Genomic DNA, 18,447 nt, shown 5'->3' with positions numbered 1-18,447 from the left:
ATGGGGGGGAAATCCATTCATGAACGCAGATATCACAGAAGTGTGCTGATTCCAAACAAACGACGCAAGTTGCAAGTGAGCAACATGTCGACTGAGGGAGGAGAAGAGAAGCAACGTCTGCAGCTCTGCTCCTGATTCAGCAGCAGCAGCAGTGACTGAGGGAGCACTTTGTCAGAGGGAGGCAACCCACATGACTGCTTATCAATTCTACGCCGCGCCGTCCGGAACACGCTCTGAGGTGCACAACAATTCCGTTTCATTGCAAGCCTCCGTGCGCTCCTTCAAGCCGGATCCTGTGGTCACAAGCCCGAAGCGTTTGCAGCCTCGGGGAGGAGGAGAAGGACGGGTAGAAGGACGCTTGAACGAGAAGCACTCAGCATCATCTGTACCCGTGCGTGGATCTCCTCAGTGGATAGGTGAGACTTTGATTTTGAGAGATTTACGCACGTGTGGCGCAGAAGTGAAGCCTGCCTTCAGTCTGCACACGATGCTATCAGTACACGGAGGAGACAAGAGAATTTAAGCTTTAGGCACAAAGATTCACGCCGAATTTAAGATGTTATAATAGGCTTCTTGTGGATAGTCGCTGGATTTTCCTCTTTCTTTTGTGGGTCCGTTTGTTTGATTTTTATTTCGGTAATGGAGAAAGGAACCTTCGGGTAGAAAAAAAAATATACAGCTACTTCTATATGACTTAATTAAGTAGTTCTTCAGCATAACGTTACACGAGACTATCCGTTTGAGACTTTCCTTTGCGTCCACAAATCTTGAGGGGAGAAAATAGACTCTTATTCCACACTGAGCTGTGCGATTAAATCTATTCAAATTTAGTGGGATTGACGGCTAAGAAGAAATAGCGACTTGTTGAGAGGTGACATTTCCAAGAGTGAGAGGATATTTAAAGAAATGTCATCGACATATGGACGCTGATCTGCAGTGAAAAGTTTTTTTTTTTTTTTTTTTCCAGGATGCATCAATCTGGAAGCTGAACCACACATCATATGGGGAGATTTATCCACATTTTGTCTTGCACATTTACAGCACTAAAGGAATAACAAGTGCAAGTCCACACGTATCAGGAGAAGCGTGGGACATTAATGGGTCGAGCAGTTGCAGAATGGCACTTGTGGGTCCCTCCGAGCTAAAAGCGTCATGGAAAAGGGCAATATCGGATACCTCACCATCCTTTTGAGTTATTCCAGATCTGGACTGATGGATGGAATGCTTATTGTTATAAGAGTGGGACTAAATAGCCTCGGATTGTGCCCGCTCGTCTGAGAATTGCGGATTTTTTAATGCAGTTTTTTTTTTGTGCTTTGACCAAAAGACGGATCGCTCTTAAAAAGCCTCATCCAGCAGGATCGCTGTCTACATGAACAAGTAAGCTTGTGTTTCTGTGTGTATGTGTGTAGAAAATGTAATGTCTCACGTCTCCCTATATAAAGGCAAATTATAATGCATAAACATTGGGCTTTTGCAACAAGACAGTCTTTACAGTCTGTGACGGTATCTGATCAATCTTGAATCAAGCACTATTTTGGCAGATATAAGAAACTGCACCCCGTTCCCCGAAGACTTGCTGCTTTTCAATCAAGCTCACGTGCGGTATAAAAAAGAAAAAAAAACTGTGGCTCTGTTTCATGGAAAGAAGTAAACAATTACTATGAATCATAGTCACCACCATGGAGTTGTACACTGCGCATCTTCTGAATGCAAAGTAGGCAACAGCTATTTATTCATCACTCAACCAATGTGCAGCAAGCCCAATTCATTTGAGTGTATGGTACAGCGGATCTTTTGTGACTTTTAAATACGATTTATATATATATATGAAAGAGTGTTTTGTATTTGACATTGGTGTCATCCCATGATTGGTTGTCGTAATAGTCAGACATTGCCTGTCATGTTGAATCTTCCTGGCATGGCCTGGACCTACACAAAAGGCACTTGTTCCATGTCTCCATGGCTTCCTGTGATAGAGCTGTCACCTTTTCGGGGTGCTGAAATTGAAAGCAGCCTTTCCTTTCTTGCAGCATCATGCATTATATGGTGGTTTATGTTTTAAGACGCATGCTTTCATCTGTCAGTTGTTGCTCCTGAATCTTATTTCACCAGTTCAATATATCAAATTCCATGGTAGCAGTTTGGGAAAGGCCTTTACTGTTCCAGCACGGCTATGCTATACAGTTGGAAGAGTAAGGTACATAAAGGTATACAGTGGACCTCCACATACTCCCAGTTCAGCACCCTCTGATTCACGTATTTGCAATTTTTATTTCTTTTTTTCCCCAAAATTTTCAAATTTGTTTCTATTTTTTTGGGTTATCCCCACTTATTCAAGATTTTTGGAGGTTTAATGGGCATCAATTATCCTGGGATTTTCACTATTCGCGGTCCAGCCTGGTCGCTTTCCCTCCCGCATATATATGGGGACATATTTGTCTCAAAATTATTTATACAAATATAGCCGTGATTTACACGTTTTTTCAGATCCGCAAATCTATCCACGATTTTTATATTCTCAACATGTGTGTTTGTGTGAATATCTTGAAAACTGCATTACGTTTGTCTAAAAATAAATGCGCGTCAAAAATTCACAAGCAGAATTCAATATTTACAAATGATAATCAATGATAAATGCACACACAACATAAAAAAAAAACACGTGTAAATCGCGGATATATTTGTGTAAATAACACGCCCTGCGCGGCACGGTAGAGACTGGTTAGAGCATCAGCCTCACAGTTTTGAAGACCCGGGTTCAATCCCCGGCCCCGCCTGTGTGGAGTTTGCATGTTCTCCCCGTGCCTGCGTGGGTTTTCTCTGGGCACTCCAGTTTCCTCCCACATCCCAAAAACATGCATTAATTGGGGACTCTAAATTGCCCGTAGGTGTGAATGTGAGTGCGAATGGTGTTTGTTTGTATGTGCCCTGTGATTGGCTGGCAACCAGTTCAGGGTGTACCCCGCCTCCTGCCCGATGACAGCTGGGATAGGCTCCAGCACGCCCGCGACCCTAGTAAAGAGAAGCGGCTCAGAAAATGGATGGATGGATGGAACACGCCCTGCTCCAGTAAAACTGATTGGCTGGTGTATACTGGTAGAACACGCCCTACTGCTTCCATACGGGAAAATAATTACAGTATCTGTAGTTAGTTAACTTTAGCATGGAAGAAAGTGAGCTCCCTGACTTCTGATCAGTATTTAGTTTTGGTTTTTTTTCTGGACGTATGGCTGCCCTGCGATTTACTGCCGTCCAGTTCAGGGTGGACCCTATCTCTTGCCAAAAGTCGGCTGGGATTGGCTCCAGCCCACCCACAACCCTATGATGAGAGAATGGATGGATGGATGGTCGAGACCTCCCACTGACACGCTTAAAACCCAGAATCTTATCAACAATATTTCCAGAAGAGTGGACACTAAGAAGGGGAGACAATTTCTTTCAAGGTCGTCTCGGTGGAATGACTTGGTGTAAAAGTAAAATTTCAGCCCCTATTTGCTAGTAATAGTCGACAAAAGATTCCAGCCAGAGGAATATGTTACTCGTTTCAAGATGCATTTTGTCATATAGAAGGATTTAAACAGCAGTATCTTCTCACATCTACTCCCCCACAGGTGATCCTGGTGTATATGTCTGTCATCATCAGTGAACCATAAACCACCCTTGGTGGTAAATGCATAAATGGGGTAGGTGTCACGTAAAGAATGAATTTCATTATTCAGTGTGTGAGAAATACAGCAAGCATCATTCATCTGCTGGAAGAAAAGCATTCCGTGATGAAGTGACATCACCTTGGGACATATTAGAATACTGATTTTATGTTTTTTCTGCAATGAGATTACCGCCATAATTTCTCCACACACTCCCAAGTTTGCAGTGAGCAAAGTAGCGCAGAATGATTCATAGTGGTACAAAGAGAGATGATTACTTTTCCCAATTGTAGCCCAACAATGTCCATTATTGTCAAGGAAACATCTTAATTTGGAAATGTACAGAAAATGATGTTATTTTTAAATACAGTATATTATTAGAGTTATGTTAGCCCTCCAAGTAGTTTGCATTAAGCTTTGAGCAGGTGCAATTAGGAGACCAAAGGAGTCTTCCTGCTGTTCACACCAAGACAGTGCTTCCTCAGACATCTGTTTCAAGTCCAATTCATCTCGTTGGTTCCTATCTCATGCATCTATTGAAAATCATTCCGAGCAGCCACGTCAGAAAATTCATGAAGTTGTTACATAGGAAAGAGCATAGCAATGAGAGACCGGGATTGTGACATACTCTACTGTATAGCCATGTTCGCTTCCCACGCTCTTTTGTCATTTATTGCCTGCTTCAGCTTGTGGCCCGTTCAGATCAGGGCCAGCACTTCATGGCATATAATGAAATGATCATTTCTCAAATCGGATTAATCTCTACAAAGCCCATCGTAGAACACTATTAGCATTAATTTCTTTCACTGCAAGAGACTTGGTTCAATAATACAGTTACTACCGTATTTTCCATCTTCTCTGATGATGCAATCTCTCAAGAAGGTTCATTAAACGACAAATTGCGCAATTACATAGATCTGTTTTCTGCTCCCCATCTTCTTGTCTTTGGGGACAAGCGGATCAATTCCTCAGGCTTGAATGCCAGGAGGAGCTGGAAGCTCAAAATGCTGGATTTGGAAAAAAGAAGTGTGGACATGGACAAGATAACAGGATAGGTTGTAAATGCAAGCGCCTTAAACTGATGACAGGGGTGGATGAATGGATCAATACAACACCAGCATGGCTCATGGGAGACGTTTCTTTCTTATTACTATGCCATATTTCACATTTACATCCATACGAGAAATTCACAACAACAACAACATAATACTTGCATAATCACTCTAACCGTACACTTGCACTACAGCTGTTTTTGTTTCTGTGGTTGTCTGTTTTTTTTTTGCTGTTTTACTGTTTCTGTTGTCTTACTGATGCTTTTACTGATGTTTTACTTGCATTTTACCCCATACTTCGTAAGGTGACCTTGAGTGACATGAAATGAGCATCTATATAAAAGGAATTATTATTATTATTATTATAAGGCCGCACAGTGGACGACTGGTTAGTACATCTGCCGCACAGTTCTGAGGACCCTGGTTCGAATCTGGCCTTGCCTGTGTGGAATTTGCATGTTCTCCCCGTGCCTGGGTGGGTTTTCTCCGGGTACTCCAGTTTCCTCCCACATTCCAAAAACATGCATGTTACGTTATCTGAAAACTCTAAATTGCACGTACGTGTGAATGGTTGTTTGTTTATGTGTGCCCTGCTATTGGCTGGCAACCAGTTCATGGTGTACCCTGCCTTCTGCCCGCAGTTAGCTGGGATAGGCTCCAGCATACCTGTGAATAAAAAAAAAAATAATAGAAAATATCAGGAGTCCTACTTAAAATACGGGTTCATCGCATGCATCGAGTTTGCTTTACATAATACTGTATGTGGCGACAAGCTAGCCAACGACACGTGGAGACCAAGCACCAAGGACCATAGCGTACAGCCTTACATTGCCTTGCACTTACCAATAAATCCATTAAAGTCCATACTATTTATTTATTTATTTATTTATTTCAGAAGAAACCATGTGTGGCCTCCTTTCAACCATGACATCTTCTCCAATTTTTTTTCCACACCAGTTCTTCCATGGACTGAGCTTTTACTGAGTTGCAGTACTTCCAGCGGGTGTACTCTTAGTTGAACCCTTTTTTTTTTCTTAGCTTCAGCTAATAATAACCTTGACACGATGGCTGCCGGCATGTTGTGGCGAGTCCTGCATCAGAGGCAGCTGATTGTGATAAAAGCTCACCTGAAAGACAGCTGTACTGCTTTGAAGAGGGTGTTGTGGTCAGATTTGTCAACTACTGTCATTTATCAGTTTATTGTCATTACAGAACCTCGAGCATCGAGTAAAGCAAGTCACCTGTCACACAATAGTTTAAGATTTGTTCTGTTTTTCAGAAGAGTCCTAGTCTAGTCTAGAAAGAACAATCAGAAGAGTCTAGTCCTACTTTGCACCTGTCGATGTTACTGGATGTTGTTCATGCTTGCATAGTTACAATCAACAGTAACCTGACCAAAGCATCACCCTGACACAGATGGAACACGATCGGTATCTGCAGTCGCCCAACTCATTAGTCATCCTCTCCAGCATGTCTGTCTGCTTGTTGTGTCCAAGGGAAGAACAGCTGAGCAGAGGGACAGCAGCAGCACATTCCTTCAGTCGATGGATTAATCAATTGGTGTTCCAGCTCAGCCAATCCATTTTAGAGAATAATCTGGTCGACATCAGAATAGCACTTATTCTGTCATTCTAGAGTCTAGGGATCACTTGTCTTTTTTTGTCTTACTCCCTTCTCTCACTCTACAACTATCATGCGAACATAAGTGGATTAAATGTAATACAGAGATGTATGTTCAATGGGGTTGACAGTGAGAGAAGCCTGCTTTTATTTTTTGGTTCTTTGAAACAAAAAAGCATGGGACTTTTTCATCACTGAATCACTAAATAGAAATGTAGTTGTTCTTTACTCCTTTCGTAAATTCAGTCAAGGGCAGTGACCATAATCAGGATTTATCATTTCTTACCTTTTTTTTCTTCACAGCTTCCACAACTCCGTTTGACTCACTAATCTGTACCCTCCTCTGCAATGGAATATTTTCTTTCTTGGCCTCGCAACACTGATAAAATGCAGAGTGACAGCACCCGAGATGGGACTAATGGAATGGTTCTGATAATAGGTTTGCATGAGTTCACCATAAATACTCAAACACACACCCAAACACACACATGAAGAGATGTTTATACATATGCACTGTACAGGAAGCATTCTCTCTGCCTTCGGGGCAATTGGGTGTCCTGTGTTTAGGTCCAGTCAGGTCCACACATTAATTCCTTCTGCTTATTTGGAGGTTAAATGAAATGTGAAATGGTCGAGGGCTAATTTGTGGTGCTTGCCTTTATTTCCCAGATGTATGAAAGTAAGAAATTTAAGTTCCTGCAAGAAAAAAAGCAAAGCATAAAGAGGAAAAAAATACACTCTTGTTGTCTGCAGTGGAATTTACAGTGAGGAGCAACTTAAGGACACAAAAATAAAAGATAAAATAAAAATATGCATGCAAGATATTCACTGAAGTTGCAGAACATGTAGGCCAATGACTACTGCATCCCCAGGTTTTTGATGAACTGCTATTGAGAATAAAGGTTGCCAGCAGACACCAGCCATGGGCATCAAAACCAGCAAGCATCTGCATTTACTTATTTCAAAATGCTCATGCTGGATATTTCAGTTTGCGTGTAAGTTGTTTACACTTTCTCAGAGTAGGCTTGAGGGTAATTGAATCTCAAGGTGAAAGCATCTAGCGTTTCTAGAAGAAAAGAAAATGACCTGTAAACATAAAAACTAGTATTTGGTCTGGTACAATTGATGAGCTACGCTTTGTGGAAAATCAACATTTGTTCATGTAGTTTTTAGTCCACAGCAGGTGGAGTATTAATAAATACATAATAATAAAAAGGGATGCAGCTTCATATTCATTGCAATATAGCACAGGCACCCTTCAGCAAATTTGTTACCTCAGAACTATATTATACTCAAGTGTAAAATAAATATAAATATAAATTCACCTTGCAGCCAATGCAATGGGATTGTATCCAATTGAGAAAAAACACAACAGAGCTGTTTTATATATACTGTATATGCCATCCAGTAGATATTACATTTCCACTGAGGTTTGGCTACATTATGACCTATGACTTTGAACCTTAAAAAAAAACAATTGGTTGAGGTAATTTAACCTTGGTAACAAAAACACTAACATAGCTTTTTCCTCACAATGATAATAAATATATATTTTAACTGAACATATTGGTATATATTCATTTGAAGAGCTGTAGAACTGGATTGCAGTAATAGGTATTTGGCTACATGATAGAGACAATGTTTTAGAAACACCCCAAAGCAACCACAACAATGAAAAATATAGTTAAATTGATACATATTTTGAATGCAAATTAATACAGCATTATTATCGTACATGCATATCTGGCCCACTTTTTATATTGTAGATAGATAGATAGATAGATAGATAGATAGATAGATAGATAGATAGATAGATAGATAGATAGATAGATAGATAGATAGATAGATAGATAGATGTGTAGTTTCATATCATTACCACATGCTCATTATAAAACAGGAACTGATGATGTAAGCTCATGCTCATCAGAATTTCTTTGCTGGATTTAATGGTTTGCCAAAGGGGTTGTGAGTGTGCGTGTAAAGTGGTGGCTTCTGCATACCCATAGGTGCAGAATTAGAGTAAGAGCTGGACATCTGGTTCGAGTTTTGCAGTCTGTTGCTCACATATTTTTTACTCATGAAATCGAAACAAGCTGGCCATCAGATATCCTGTAGAAGCTCATTTGCAGTGGAAAAACAATATCATGCAGTACAGTCACACATCAGCAAACATGGGCACACTACGTATTTCAGCTACTGTAGCTACACAATATCAACAAAGATAGAGTTAAACACCTTGCTTATTTAATTTTTGGGTTCTACTGCACACTAGTTGTTTGTTTTCCCTGTGCTCGCATTGGTTTCTCTGGTTACTGTCCCCCACATTCCAAAAACATGCTTCTTAGGTTAATTGAAGACAAAATTTTATTTTAATGGGATTCAAGTCAAACTGTCAAGCATTTCAAAAAGGCATTATCACCATAAAGAAATTAATGATGGTCGTTGTTCCGTCATCAGTCGTATTTAAAAAAAAATAAAAAATATTTGTTCTGCTAGCGAATGTAAACTTATGAGCACAACTGTACATATCATGCAATCATATGTACCCCTGTCATATTGGAATCAAAGTGTTGGCTACACCTTTTTCCTAACCTCTAGGTGGCGGTGGTATACTGAAATGAAAGTGTCCAGCTTTTTCACAACCTCTAGATGGCGGCATACATTTATTAAATGGGAAAGTTTTTTTTCATTTTCCCCTATACCTATGAATAATGCGCACCATTGACTTTTGACATTTTTTGGAGGGTAAAAATGTTTCATTATACAGGAGAAATTACGTTAATACCCAGTACTTTTGTCTAAATAGTGTAGGTTAACATAACTTCAAGTAACAAGGGAATTCAGCTCACTGTTACAATGCCTCTCATCTGAAGGTAAATAGCTTTAGATGAGAGGTATTGTCACAAGTATAGGTCTATTTTGCTCTCAAGGGTACATATACGTATGTTTATCTACGTGTTTATCTGTACAATTGTCAGTGTCTTGATGGATTTCGCTCACTACCCACTCGCCCTATTAGTCTATGACCTTAATGTGTCACTCATCCTGGCACTTGCATGTAGGCAAGGCTGCCCCACAAAGATAGTTTTGATCTGACATGGATCGACTTGATTTAATTCAGGTTGTCTCTATGCTTCTAGTCTGTTTTCACCACTCAGGTCAACGCCCTGTGTCATGAGCCGTCAATCTGCTGCTGTACTAAATGTGGTGGAGAGACTAAAGAAATATTCCACAACCCGCCCGGACATATTGAAGGATGTTACGCACACTTAGCCTATGTCTAAGGGTTCACTGAATGCTTTGGCTTGATTAAACACTTTTGAAAGCACTGTTTTCAGATTTTGTGTGTTTGTTTTACATTTTTTTTCCTGTGAGGAATAGGGGATAGGGCTGGGTGTCGGGAATGAATCAAAGGTATGAGTGCATCTACGTCCCAACTCCCATAATATAATAAAATGGATGTTCCGTAATATGCAGTCAAGGCTGTTTCTTTGTCAGGCTTCTGATGAAAAGGTCTTGGCAATATGCAAATGAATTTTCATGTGGAGAGCTTTTTACCCTATGTACCCCTTTTTTACCCTATGTGCCCCTATGTGTGTGGCAAAAAGTGCCCTCGGAGGAGCCAAAGTGCTCTCGGAGGAGCCAAAAGTGCTCTCGAAGCTGCCAAAAGTTCCCTCCAAGGGGCTTAAAGTGCCCCCGAAAAATATTTAAAACATTTATGTGTGATAAATATGCAAAAATTCGGAAAGCAGGAAGGAGCAAAGTATATATGAGTGGTGAGTGAAAAGTTTGTGGCCTATGGTACAAAAACATTTGAATTGAATTGAATCATTTATTTTTCAACGTAAGTTTCCGCACTTATTCCAGCGGTCGAGGAGGTTATGGATCCCCGCTTCATAGAAGCTTAAGTCTTGGCCCCCCCAAATACTTATCTATGGCATCAATGACATCATTATCAGTGGCGAAATGTTGACCGCTGAGCTCTTCTTTCCTCTTGGGGAATAGATAGTAACCTCAGGGAGCCAAATCAGGTGAATATGCCAGATGTAAACAACAACTGAAAACATTTTTTTTTTCAATAGGGGCAGTAAAAATAACTGAGAAGTGGTTGCATAAGCATACACACCCCTTTATATAGTTACTGGGGATGTGGATGTGTTCATAATTAATTATTTCAAACTCATGTTAAATGAGAGTAAACACACACCTGCCACCATTTGAAGTACCTCTGATTAACCCCAAATAAATTTCAGATGTTTTAGTAGCCTCTTCCTGAGATCTATAGCACAAGCTTTGGTCCTCTCATTTGTCAAAGGTATCAGTTAGGAGAAAGGTACAAAATAATTTCCAAGGCATTAATATACCATGGAACACATTGAAGACAGTCTTTAGTGGAGAAAACATGGCACAGCAGTGACATCACCGAGAAGTCGACATTCCTCCAAGGGAAAGATGAGAAGAACACTGGTCAGGGAGGCTGCATTGAGGCCAACTGTAACATTGTAGGAGCTGCAGTAATTTCTAGCAAGTACTGGCTGTTTAGTAAATGTGACAACAGTGTCCCCATCTACTTTATGTCTGGACTACGGGTGTGTGTGGGAAAATATGTTATGGTCCGATGAAACCAAGCTTTGGCCATAATTCCAAAAGGTATGTTTGGCGCAACCACACCACTGCTCATAATCAAAAGAACACATACCTACAATAAAGGACGGTGATAACATATTTCTTCAACCTTAGTCATGGGGGAGGGAATTAGTTCAAATGACTTCCAATGAGAAAGCAACATCTTTCAACATGAAAATAACCCAAAGCACACATCCAAATTAATAAAAGAACGGCTTCACCCAAAGAACATTATGGAATGGCCCAGCCAGAGTCCAGTCCTGAATTTGATCGAATATCTGTGGGGTGATCTGAAGAGGCCTATGGACACGAGATGCCCTCACAATACGACAGATTTATTGCGTTTTTGTAAAGGAAAGTGGTAAAGTATTATAGTTAGACAGTCGAGATATTTGACCACAAGTAACGTTACAACCAATGTTCCCTCTAAGCTGCGCCCCTGCGCAATCGCGCACTGCTAGCACGTACTCAGTGCACAAGAAAATCTATGCTGCGCAAAAAAAAATTAATTCAGGACTCCTGTGGTTAAAGCATTTGCATTTCAAGTGGGCCAAATCAATTATATTAAAAGTTAACCAATGAAAATTGCTGCTGTAATTTGGTTCTTTAAATAAGCCATGCAACTTGCTATGATCCAAGGTTTTGAACAGGTGTCATACTGGTGTGTGGCCACAGCGGGCACATCTGATGTTACACATAGTGGTCCTCAGTGTGCTCAAGGAGCTTGTGTGTCTGCCCAGACACATGACAAATTAGAGGGAACATTGGTTACAACAGTCAAATCGTGTTCTTATTGGAGGAGTGGGGGGGATACCTGATGAGGACATGCAACAACTAACCAATAGTACAAGAGAGGACAGAAAAGGGCAGGACAGGATGTGGGAAATGAGCAAGGCAGTGCTACTGATGACTGGTGCGGTGGGATGCTTTTATAATGTCTAAACACCTGTAAGAATCTGTGAGTTGATATCTTAATATAACCTGTGCTATTATTAGTGGTCCCAGCACAAGCAATTAAAGCCTATAGCGTGTCTATGGAACTTATTAGTGGATGAAGACCATGTCACATGCATGTGTGTCAACTGGTGGAGGTGCACATATATTTAAATATATTGAGAACATTCATACCTTAAACATTTAGAAACAGTTTTTTTAAGATTTAAAGATTACATTTGTTTTGAGACATACGTGCCACAGTAGGCCTGAGTATCCAGTAGTACTGTACAGTATCTGGTAAACAATAGCATTATGGCAATGTGTTCACTACAGGGAAACAAAATGTGACAAATGTGATGAGTTTTTGAATGTTGTGTGCTAATTTTTATTTTTTAATGACAGACAGGTAGCGACAAAATGCTTAATTGTCTGGCGTAGACTGCATAGGGCTAACCATGGAGCTACACGCACACACACATACACACAAACATGCACGCTCACACACAGAACCTATTCTCATCAAACATGATTGCCGACGTCTATGTTCTTTCGCTTGACTACTTACAGCACCCATTAATCAAATGCAGAGCTTTCATTCATGACAAATGGCACTCTCTGACACACAGCTGCCAGTTTTGAAACAAGGGCAAAGGTTTCATTACATGCAGTGGCATGTGTTCAGCATTGATTTGTGATGTGGTTGTGGCAGATTACCTGTAAATAGTGCTGTGTCCATACATAAACTGGTAGAAAAAAATACAATCTGGGTTGAATAAATTTGAATACAAACCACAGGTACTACATATATGAAACTGCAACCACCAAGTGAAAGTAGTGGATTAACAAAATTCCAATTATATAGCAATCACAAAAATGTTATAATATAACAGCTTAAATTTTAGTCTGTCATTTATTCAGAATCAAAATCAGAATTTGATTTGTCATTGCAGAGTAGCACAACGATTTTAAAAGCTCAACCTTAAAATGGATCACATAAAAAGAAGACATAATAAACAATAATAAAACGAGAATGGACATCAGTGTGTGTGAATATGGGTAGAATATGAATAAAGTGCTGTACAGATAATAGGCTACATTGATGGTGGATAATATATAAATAATATAATATATAAATAAGAATAACGTAATATATAAATCAAATATGACAGGATGAAAAAAATGTCTTGGTCAATATGACAATGTATTTTCAGACGAACAAGTTCAAATACAGGCAACTATAGCGCAAAGTAGGCTATGGTATCTAGGCTATAATAATCTCCTCATCACGTTTAAAACACAATGAATTTCAAGATTTTGAAAAAACAAAACACATTTCAAGGCGGCACGGTGGCCGACTGGTTAGAGCGTCAGCCTCACAGTTCTGAGGAGCGGGGTTCAATCCCCGGTCCCGCCTGTGTGGAGTTTGCATGTTCTCCCCGTGCCTGCGTGGGTTTTCTCCGGGCACTCCGGTTTCCTCCCACATCCCAAAAACATGCATTAATTGGGGACTCTAAATTGCCCGTAGGCATGACTGTGAGTGCGAATGGTTGTTTGTTCCTATGTGCCCTGCGATTGGCTGGCAACCAGTTCAGGGTGTACCCCGCCTCCTGCCCGATGATAGCTGGGATAGGCTCCAGCATGCCCGCGACCCTAGTGAGGAGAAGCGGCTCAGAAAATGGATGGATGGATGGAACACATTTCATTTCCCATATAAAGAAAGACAGCTTGCTATTGATTAAATTAACTCACATATGTTTTCTAAAGTTGCATACCATAATAACATAATGATAATTTAAGCTATTGTTTTAAAGGACAAACTTCATATTTTGATCAAAATGTTACTGTTTGATTAAATTTCTTCTTGACTGTGGTTGGTATCGATTGTCGCTTATTGGTTCAGTAACACTTGGAATTGTGTTGTTGAGTCTCCACTATCACCAATTTGTGATGATGATATTCACCACAATTCATGCAAAAACATTTTGTTGTCAAAGATCGTGTACTAGAGCTGAGGGAGAGATGAATGTTTAATTTATTTATTTTTTTAATGAGGTGGAGTTGGTGCACAGACTGATATCATCCATCGCATCCATTTTATACACCGCTTACCCTCTTCAGGGTTGCCGGTAAACTGGAGCCTATCCCAGCTGACTTCAGGTGAAAGGCAGACTCCACTCTGGACCGGTCGAGAATAATGTCAATGAGTCAAATTTATCTTGAACTTATATTTGCTATGAATCACGACTTGGAGAAGTTGATTTTGATTTTGGCTTGGAGCAATCTGGATGCTTGAGGTGAGATACAGAATATTCAAATGTCATTGTAAGTGGACAGTCAGGAAGAGAACAGGTCTCGCTTCCTTTCATGCTGTAAAAAGAGCATAATGGAAAAACACCTTCCCCTCTACATTGGAATATCAGAATCATCTTTATCCAAGTATGTCCAAAAAACACACAAGGAATTTGACTCCGGTAATTGGAGCCGCTCTAGTACGACAACAGACAGTCAATTGACAGAGAACACTTTTGAGACAGAAAGACATTGAGAAAAACAATCACTGAGCAATAAAGGGTTGCTAGTTATCTGGTAATGCCGGTACATTTATTTTGTTTTTTTTGACAATTGTGCAAAAAAATGCAGTCCTTTAGCACTTATAGCAGTTCGAATGACTAATATTACAATAGTCCGGTGCAATGACCATTTTGCAAAGGGCGCCGAGAATTCAAGCGAGTAGTACAATAGTCTGGGACAATCTTGATTGTGCAAATGTTCACTTTATTGATAGACTGCTGTTGCTGTCTGTCACTTGAATTTATTCCAGACGGCCCATATGGCGGCCATCATTGTGTCCCATTTAAAAAGTTGGGCTAGCTGTCAAACCGCATTTTATTTATTGTCACTGTGTGGCTAAAATATTCTCCCGATAATACTTGTAGTACATGAGGACTTCACATGATCCTGCAATGGATAGAAGACTCAGAGTAAATCTGAACTTGCGTATTGTCTGTATAAATATAAAAGCGAGTAAAGTGACCTTTAGGGTATAGACAGACTCACTTGTGATTGAAAGCGCATGAAAATCTCAGATCAGATGGTGAGAAGGTGTCACTGTCCTGCTTCACCACTACCACTGAGGTGCCCTTTAGCAAGGCGATTTTATTATCTCATTATTATAGTGATATATATACTGTTCTCAGGTTTCACATGCTAATAAGATCTTGAACTCCATCTGACTTCCTAAATAGGAAATGAAGTGCAAATGTCTGAGAAAATAAAGCCTCTATACTGTAACTGTACTACCCGAATTCAGCATAGGACCTAAATGCATAACACACACACACCTACACACACACAATCAAGCACATCAACATTGAGTCCAAACATACAATTGATGTGTCAGAGCTGCAGCCATACAATTGGATATTGAACAAGTATTGTTGGATTTTTACAATTCTAAATAAGAGAGAAGGTGACATTCGAATTTTGTCCCTAATCACGGCACAGAATAATTTGGGTGATAATTGGTCCCTGTTTCTATGATTGTGTAGTTTGATCCTGTACTGATCTGGAGTCTGTTCCAGTGATATCGTGATTATGTGTTGCAACAGGGGAACATTCCAGTCTCTGTGTTGACTACTAATTGGGCTCCAGGGTAACGACTGTGTCATGTTAATGACCCAGATCCAGCTCTTGGTAATATTCATGAGGTGTGCTGCTTTGCCTTTTCTCTGTGGACCTGCGCAGTACAGAGGTTTATAAGTGTGTGTAGTGTATGTGTCGAACAATCACTTCTATGTTGATGTGTATGTGCGTGGGTGGAACAAAAAATAATCACTGCATGCAGGTCTCTTCTTCATTTCATCCTAGTGTGTTTCTGATAAGTGGGTACAGTGTTTGGTGTCATTGCTCTTATGATGTGTGCATCCTATTCTGCCACTGATGTATTAAAAAGGTGTGATTGTGTTATTTACATCAGCAGACTAAGGTAGTAAGGTAATTGTCTCTTTATTGTCATATTACATAGAGAAAGAAACATGAAACGAAGACTTCAAATCAGGCGCCCTGTGTCATGATTTACAACTCGTGTGCATGTGTGTGTGTGCGCGCGTGTGTGTCTGTGTGTGTCAGTGCAACTTAAGAGGGTCTTCTGTATCTAGTAAAACAGGTGGTATTCATTAGCCTCCTCTCAAGGGATTCCTGCATTCTACCAAGTGTTCTTATCATGCCCCAGACATCATACTTCCCAGCCATCTGAGGCTACTGTATGTTGTATTTCTTTTTTATGGATTGATCGCAATGCAGGGTTTTGTCATTGAAGGAGGTCAAATGAATGGAAAGTTTCCCTTATGCCAAAAAAGGCCTAAATCACAGCCTCTTAAGGAGATAGAACATGATCAACCTAATGCCTTTCCTTTATTTATGAATGGACATTGCACATTAATTAGGATAAGTATTTTGTTCAATCAGGTAAATGTGCTACATTTTGCTATGAGCCTCATTTTCATCCGCAGGTTTATGGAAAAAAAAATATATATATATGTTATGGATTGGTGATCAAGATTTGAGGTATTTCACATCATCTAGCTCTGGTTTTTCTGTTTAATTGGGAAACCTTACTTTTTGTTCCTCCATTCCTCATAACCTTGTTGACTGGTCAAACTGGCTGATGACTAGAAAACTTCAATTGCCATCCGTTCTGATTATAAGAAATAAATGATCAACTGCCTTCTTGTCACCTGCATAAGGCATGTTTGGAACAATCAAACGAAAACATTACTATTTTTGGAGCACTTTTTAATGCCTCTATTCCCTAATTGGAATTGTGCTTCTTGTTACATATAAGTTTGAACCTTGCTGGTTAATGGCGTTTTCTCGTACGAAAGAAAATGATGCATAAGAAATTAGAAGTGTTTTCCAAAGACAAATTAGATTTTAATGAAGAATGAATGTGATCCTGGGGACTCTTTGGCATAATGTCAAGATTCAGAACGTTTTGTGCAGAGAGGGTACATTCATTATAGTCACTGAAGAATGACAACTATCGATCTGTATAATGAACTGTATGTCATAAATTGCACTGCAAGTGCAGGAAGTATACCGATGAATGTCAAATATGCAAATAGAATTGGATGGATAGTAGGTCAAAAAGAGATAAACCAGTTTTTGTTTCCTTCCTCCCAAAAGATTCGGTGATCCTCCACCCACAGATTTTTAGACAATGGAGAATTTCGTCATATTGAAGAGAATAGATTCATAACTTATTGGAGATATTGTGTGCTTTGTAGGGGAATGAGGGAACGATTTGTCACAGGAATGCTGTGCCATTTTAAGTCCCATTTGTTGGAACATCAAACGAATCAGATACTTTGCAATTGCAGCCTCTGCAAAGTGCACTGTAATCCAAATTAACTGGAGCACTGCTGAAACATGTGGATGTAGTTTTCATTGTGTCCTTTTTTTCAAAGATCTTTATTTAAACGTACAAACAATTCACAAAAAGTGCAAAACATTGAGGAAGAGATTTGCAAAATGCTACACAACACATTCTAAGACAAAAGTGCTTAAAAAAAGAGTACAGTGGTGGAGTCAAAACAGATCGGAAGGTCAAAAGGAGCCAAGGGAGAATGTTTTTTTTTGTCCATTGTTCCTCTCCTTCGGAGGTCTGAGAGAATTTGTTTAATGACAGTGTTGCTATAGATTATTGTCTGGTTGATGCTCACAAGCACTTCTGGTCTTCCATATTTTCATGCACACTATGTATTGTAAAACATTTTTGTCAAGCCGTTCGCCTTTGGGAATAGATTTGGAACTAGAAAGCACCCAAATTCCTTGACTATGATGAGTACTGTACGTCAACAATGCCACCATGACCAAGCACACCGGCGTGGTAAGTTTGGATAAAATGTGAAAGCTTCAAACATTTTCAAGCTTTTTTTTTTTTATATTTATTTACAATAACTTTGTACTGTACTGGGCGTTTTAGGCCACACAAAAAACAAAACCTACAAAACAATAATTATGTATTGTACACTAATATGAATGCATATGGCCTTAAAAAATATTACTTCAATACAATGGACAATCAGCTGTATCGGACAAACCCCAGCCCCTAATTCGTCCGTTCTTTCGAGGTTCCACTGTAGTAACTCTCTGTTTATAGTGTTTGAATGTCAACCAAAATCCCATGATGCAGTGGAAACTACATTGAAGTAAAGTAGAAACACGTTGCAGTACTTTACTGCATGGTATGTGGTAATTTTTTTTTATTTACACCAATGTCTTAGTGTACTGTTTTATATGTTCACAGCATGCATTTTAATATGCATGGCTCTACAGAGTTTAAGCTTTTCGAAGTAAATAACAAGATGCGTGTATAACAAGGAGACACATGCATGAAAATACAGAGGGCCATTATGACTGTGGAACAATATTAACACATTCAGTGCCACTGACTGCTTTAGAAGTCAAATATCCATGTTAACTGGGAGGGCTGGCACTGAATGAGACATCATATTAATACATATACAGTAGAACTCTCGGTTTTCCCATGCCCCAATTAAAAA

General features: G+C 39.7%; 1 protein-coding gene across 1 annotated transcript in view; it reads left to right on the top strand.

Annotated features, from left to right (window-relative positions):
• Positions 1 to 54: 54 nt before the first annotated feature.
• Positions 55 to 18,447, top strand: part of lrrc4ca (leucine rich repeat containing 4C, genome duplicate a) — a 74,331-nt gene continuing 55,938 nt past the window's right edge. The window contains exons 1-2 of the mRNA XM_061774307.1: positions 55 to 416; positions 968 to 1,380. The gene's annotated coding sequence lies outside the window, so the exon portion shown is untranslated. The remainder of the gene's footprint in view (positions 417 to 967; positions 1,381 to 18,447) is intronic.

Source organism: Phyllopteryx taeniolatus, chromosome 5, assembly GCF_024500385.1.
Source record: "Phyllopteryx taeniolatus isolate TA_2022b chromosome 5, UOR_Ptae_1.2, whole genome shotgun sequence".
Lineage (NCBI taxonomy): Eukaryota > Metazoa > Chordata > Actinopteri > Syngnathiformes > Syngnathidae > Phyllopteryx > Phyllopteryx taeniolatus.
Note: the sequence above shows the minus strand (reverse complement) of the source record. Positions and strands in the feature narration are given on the sequence as shown.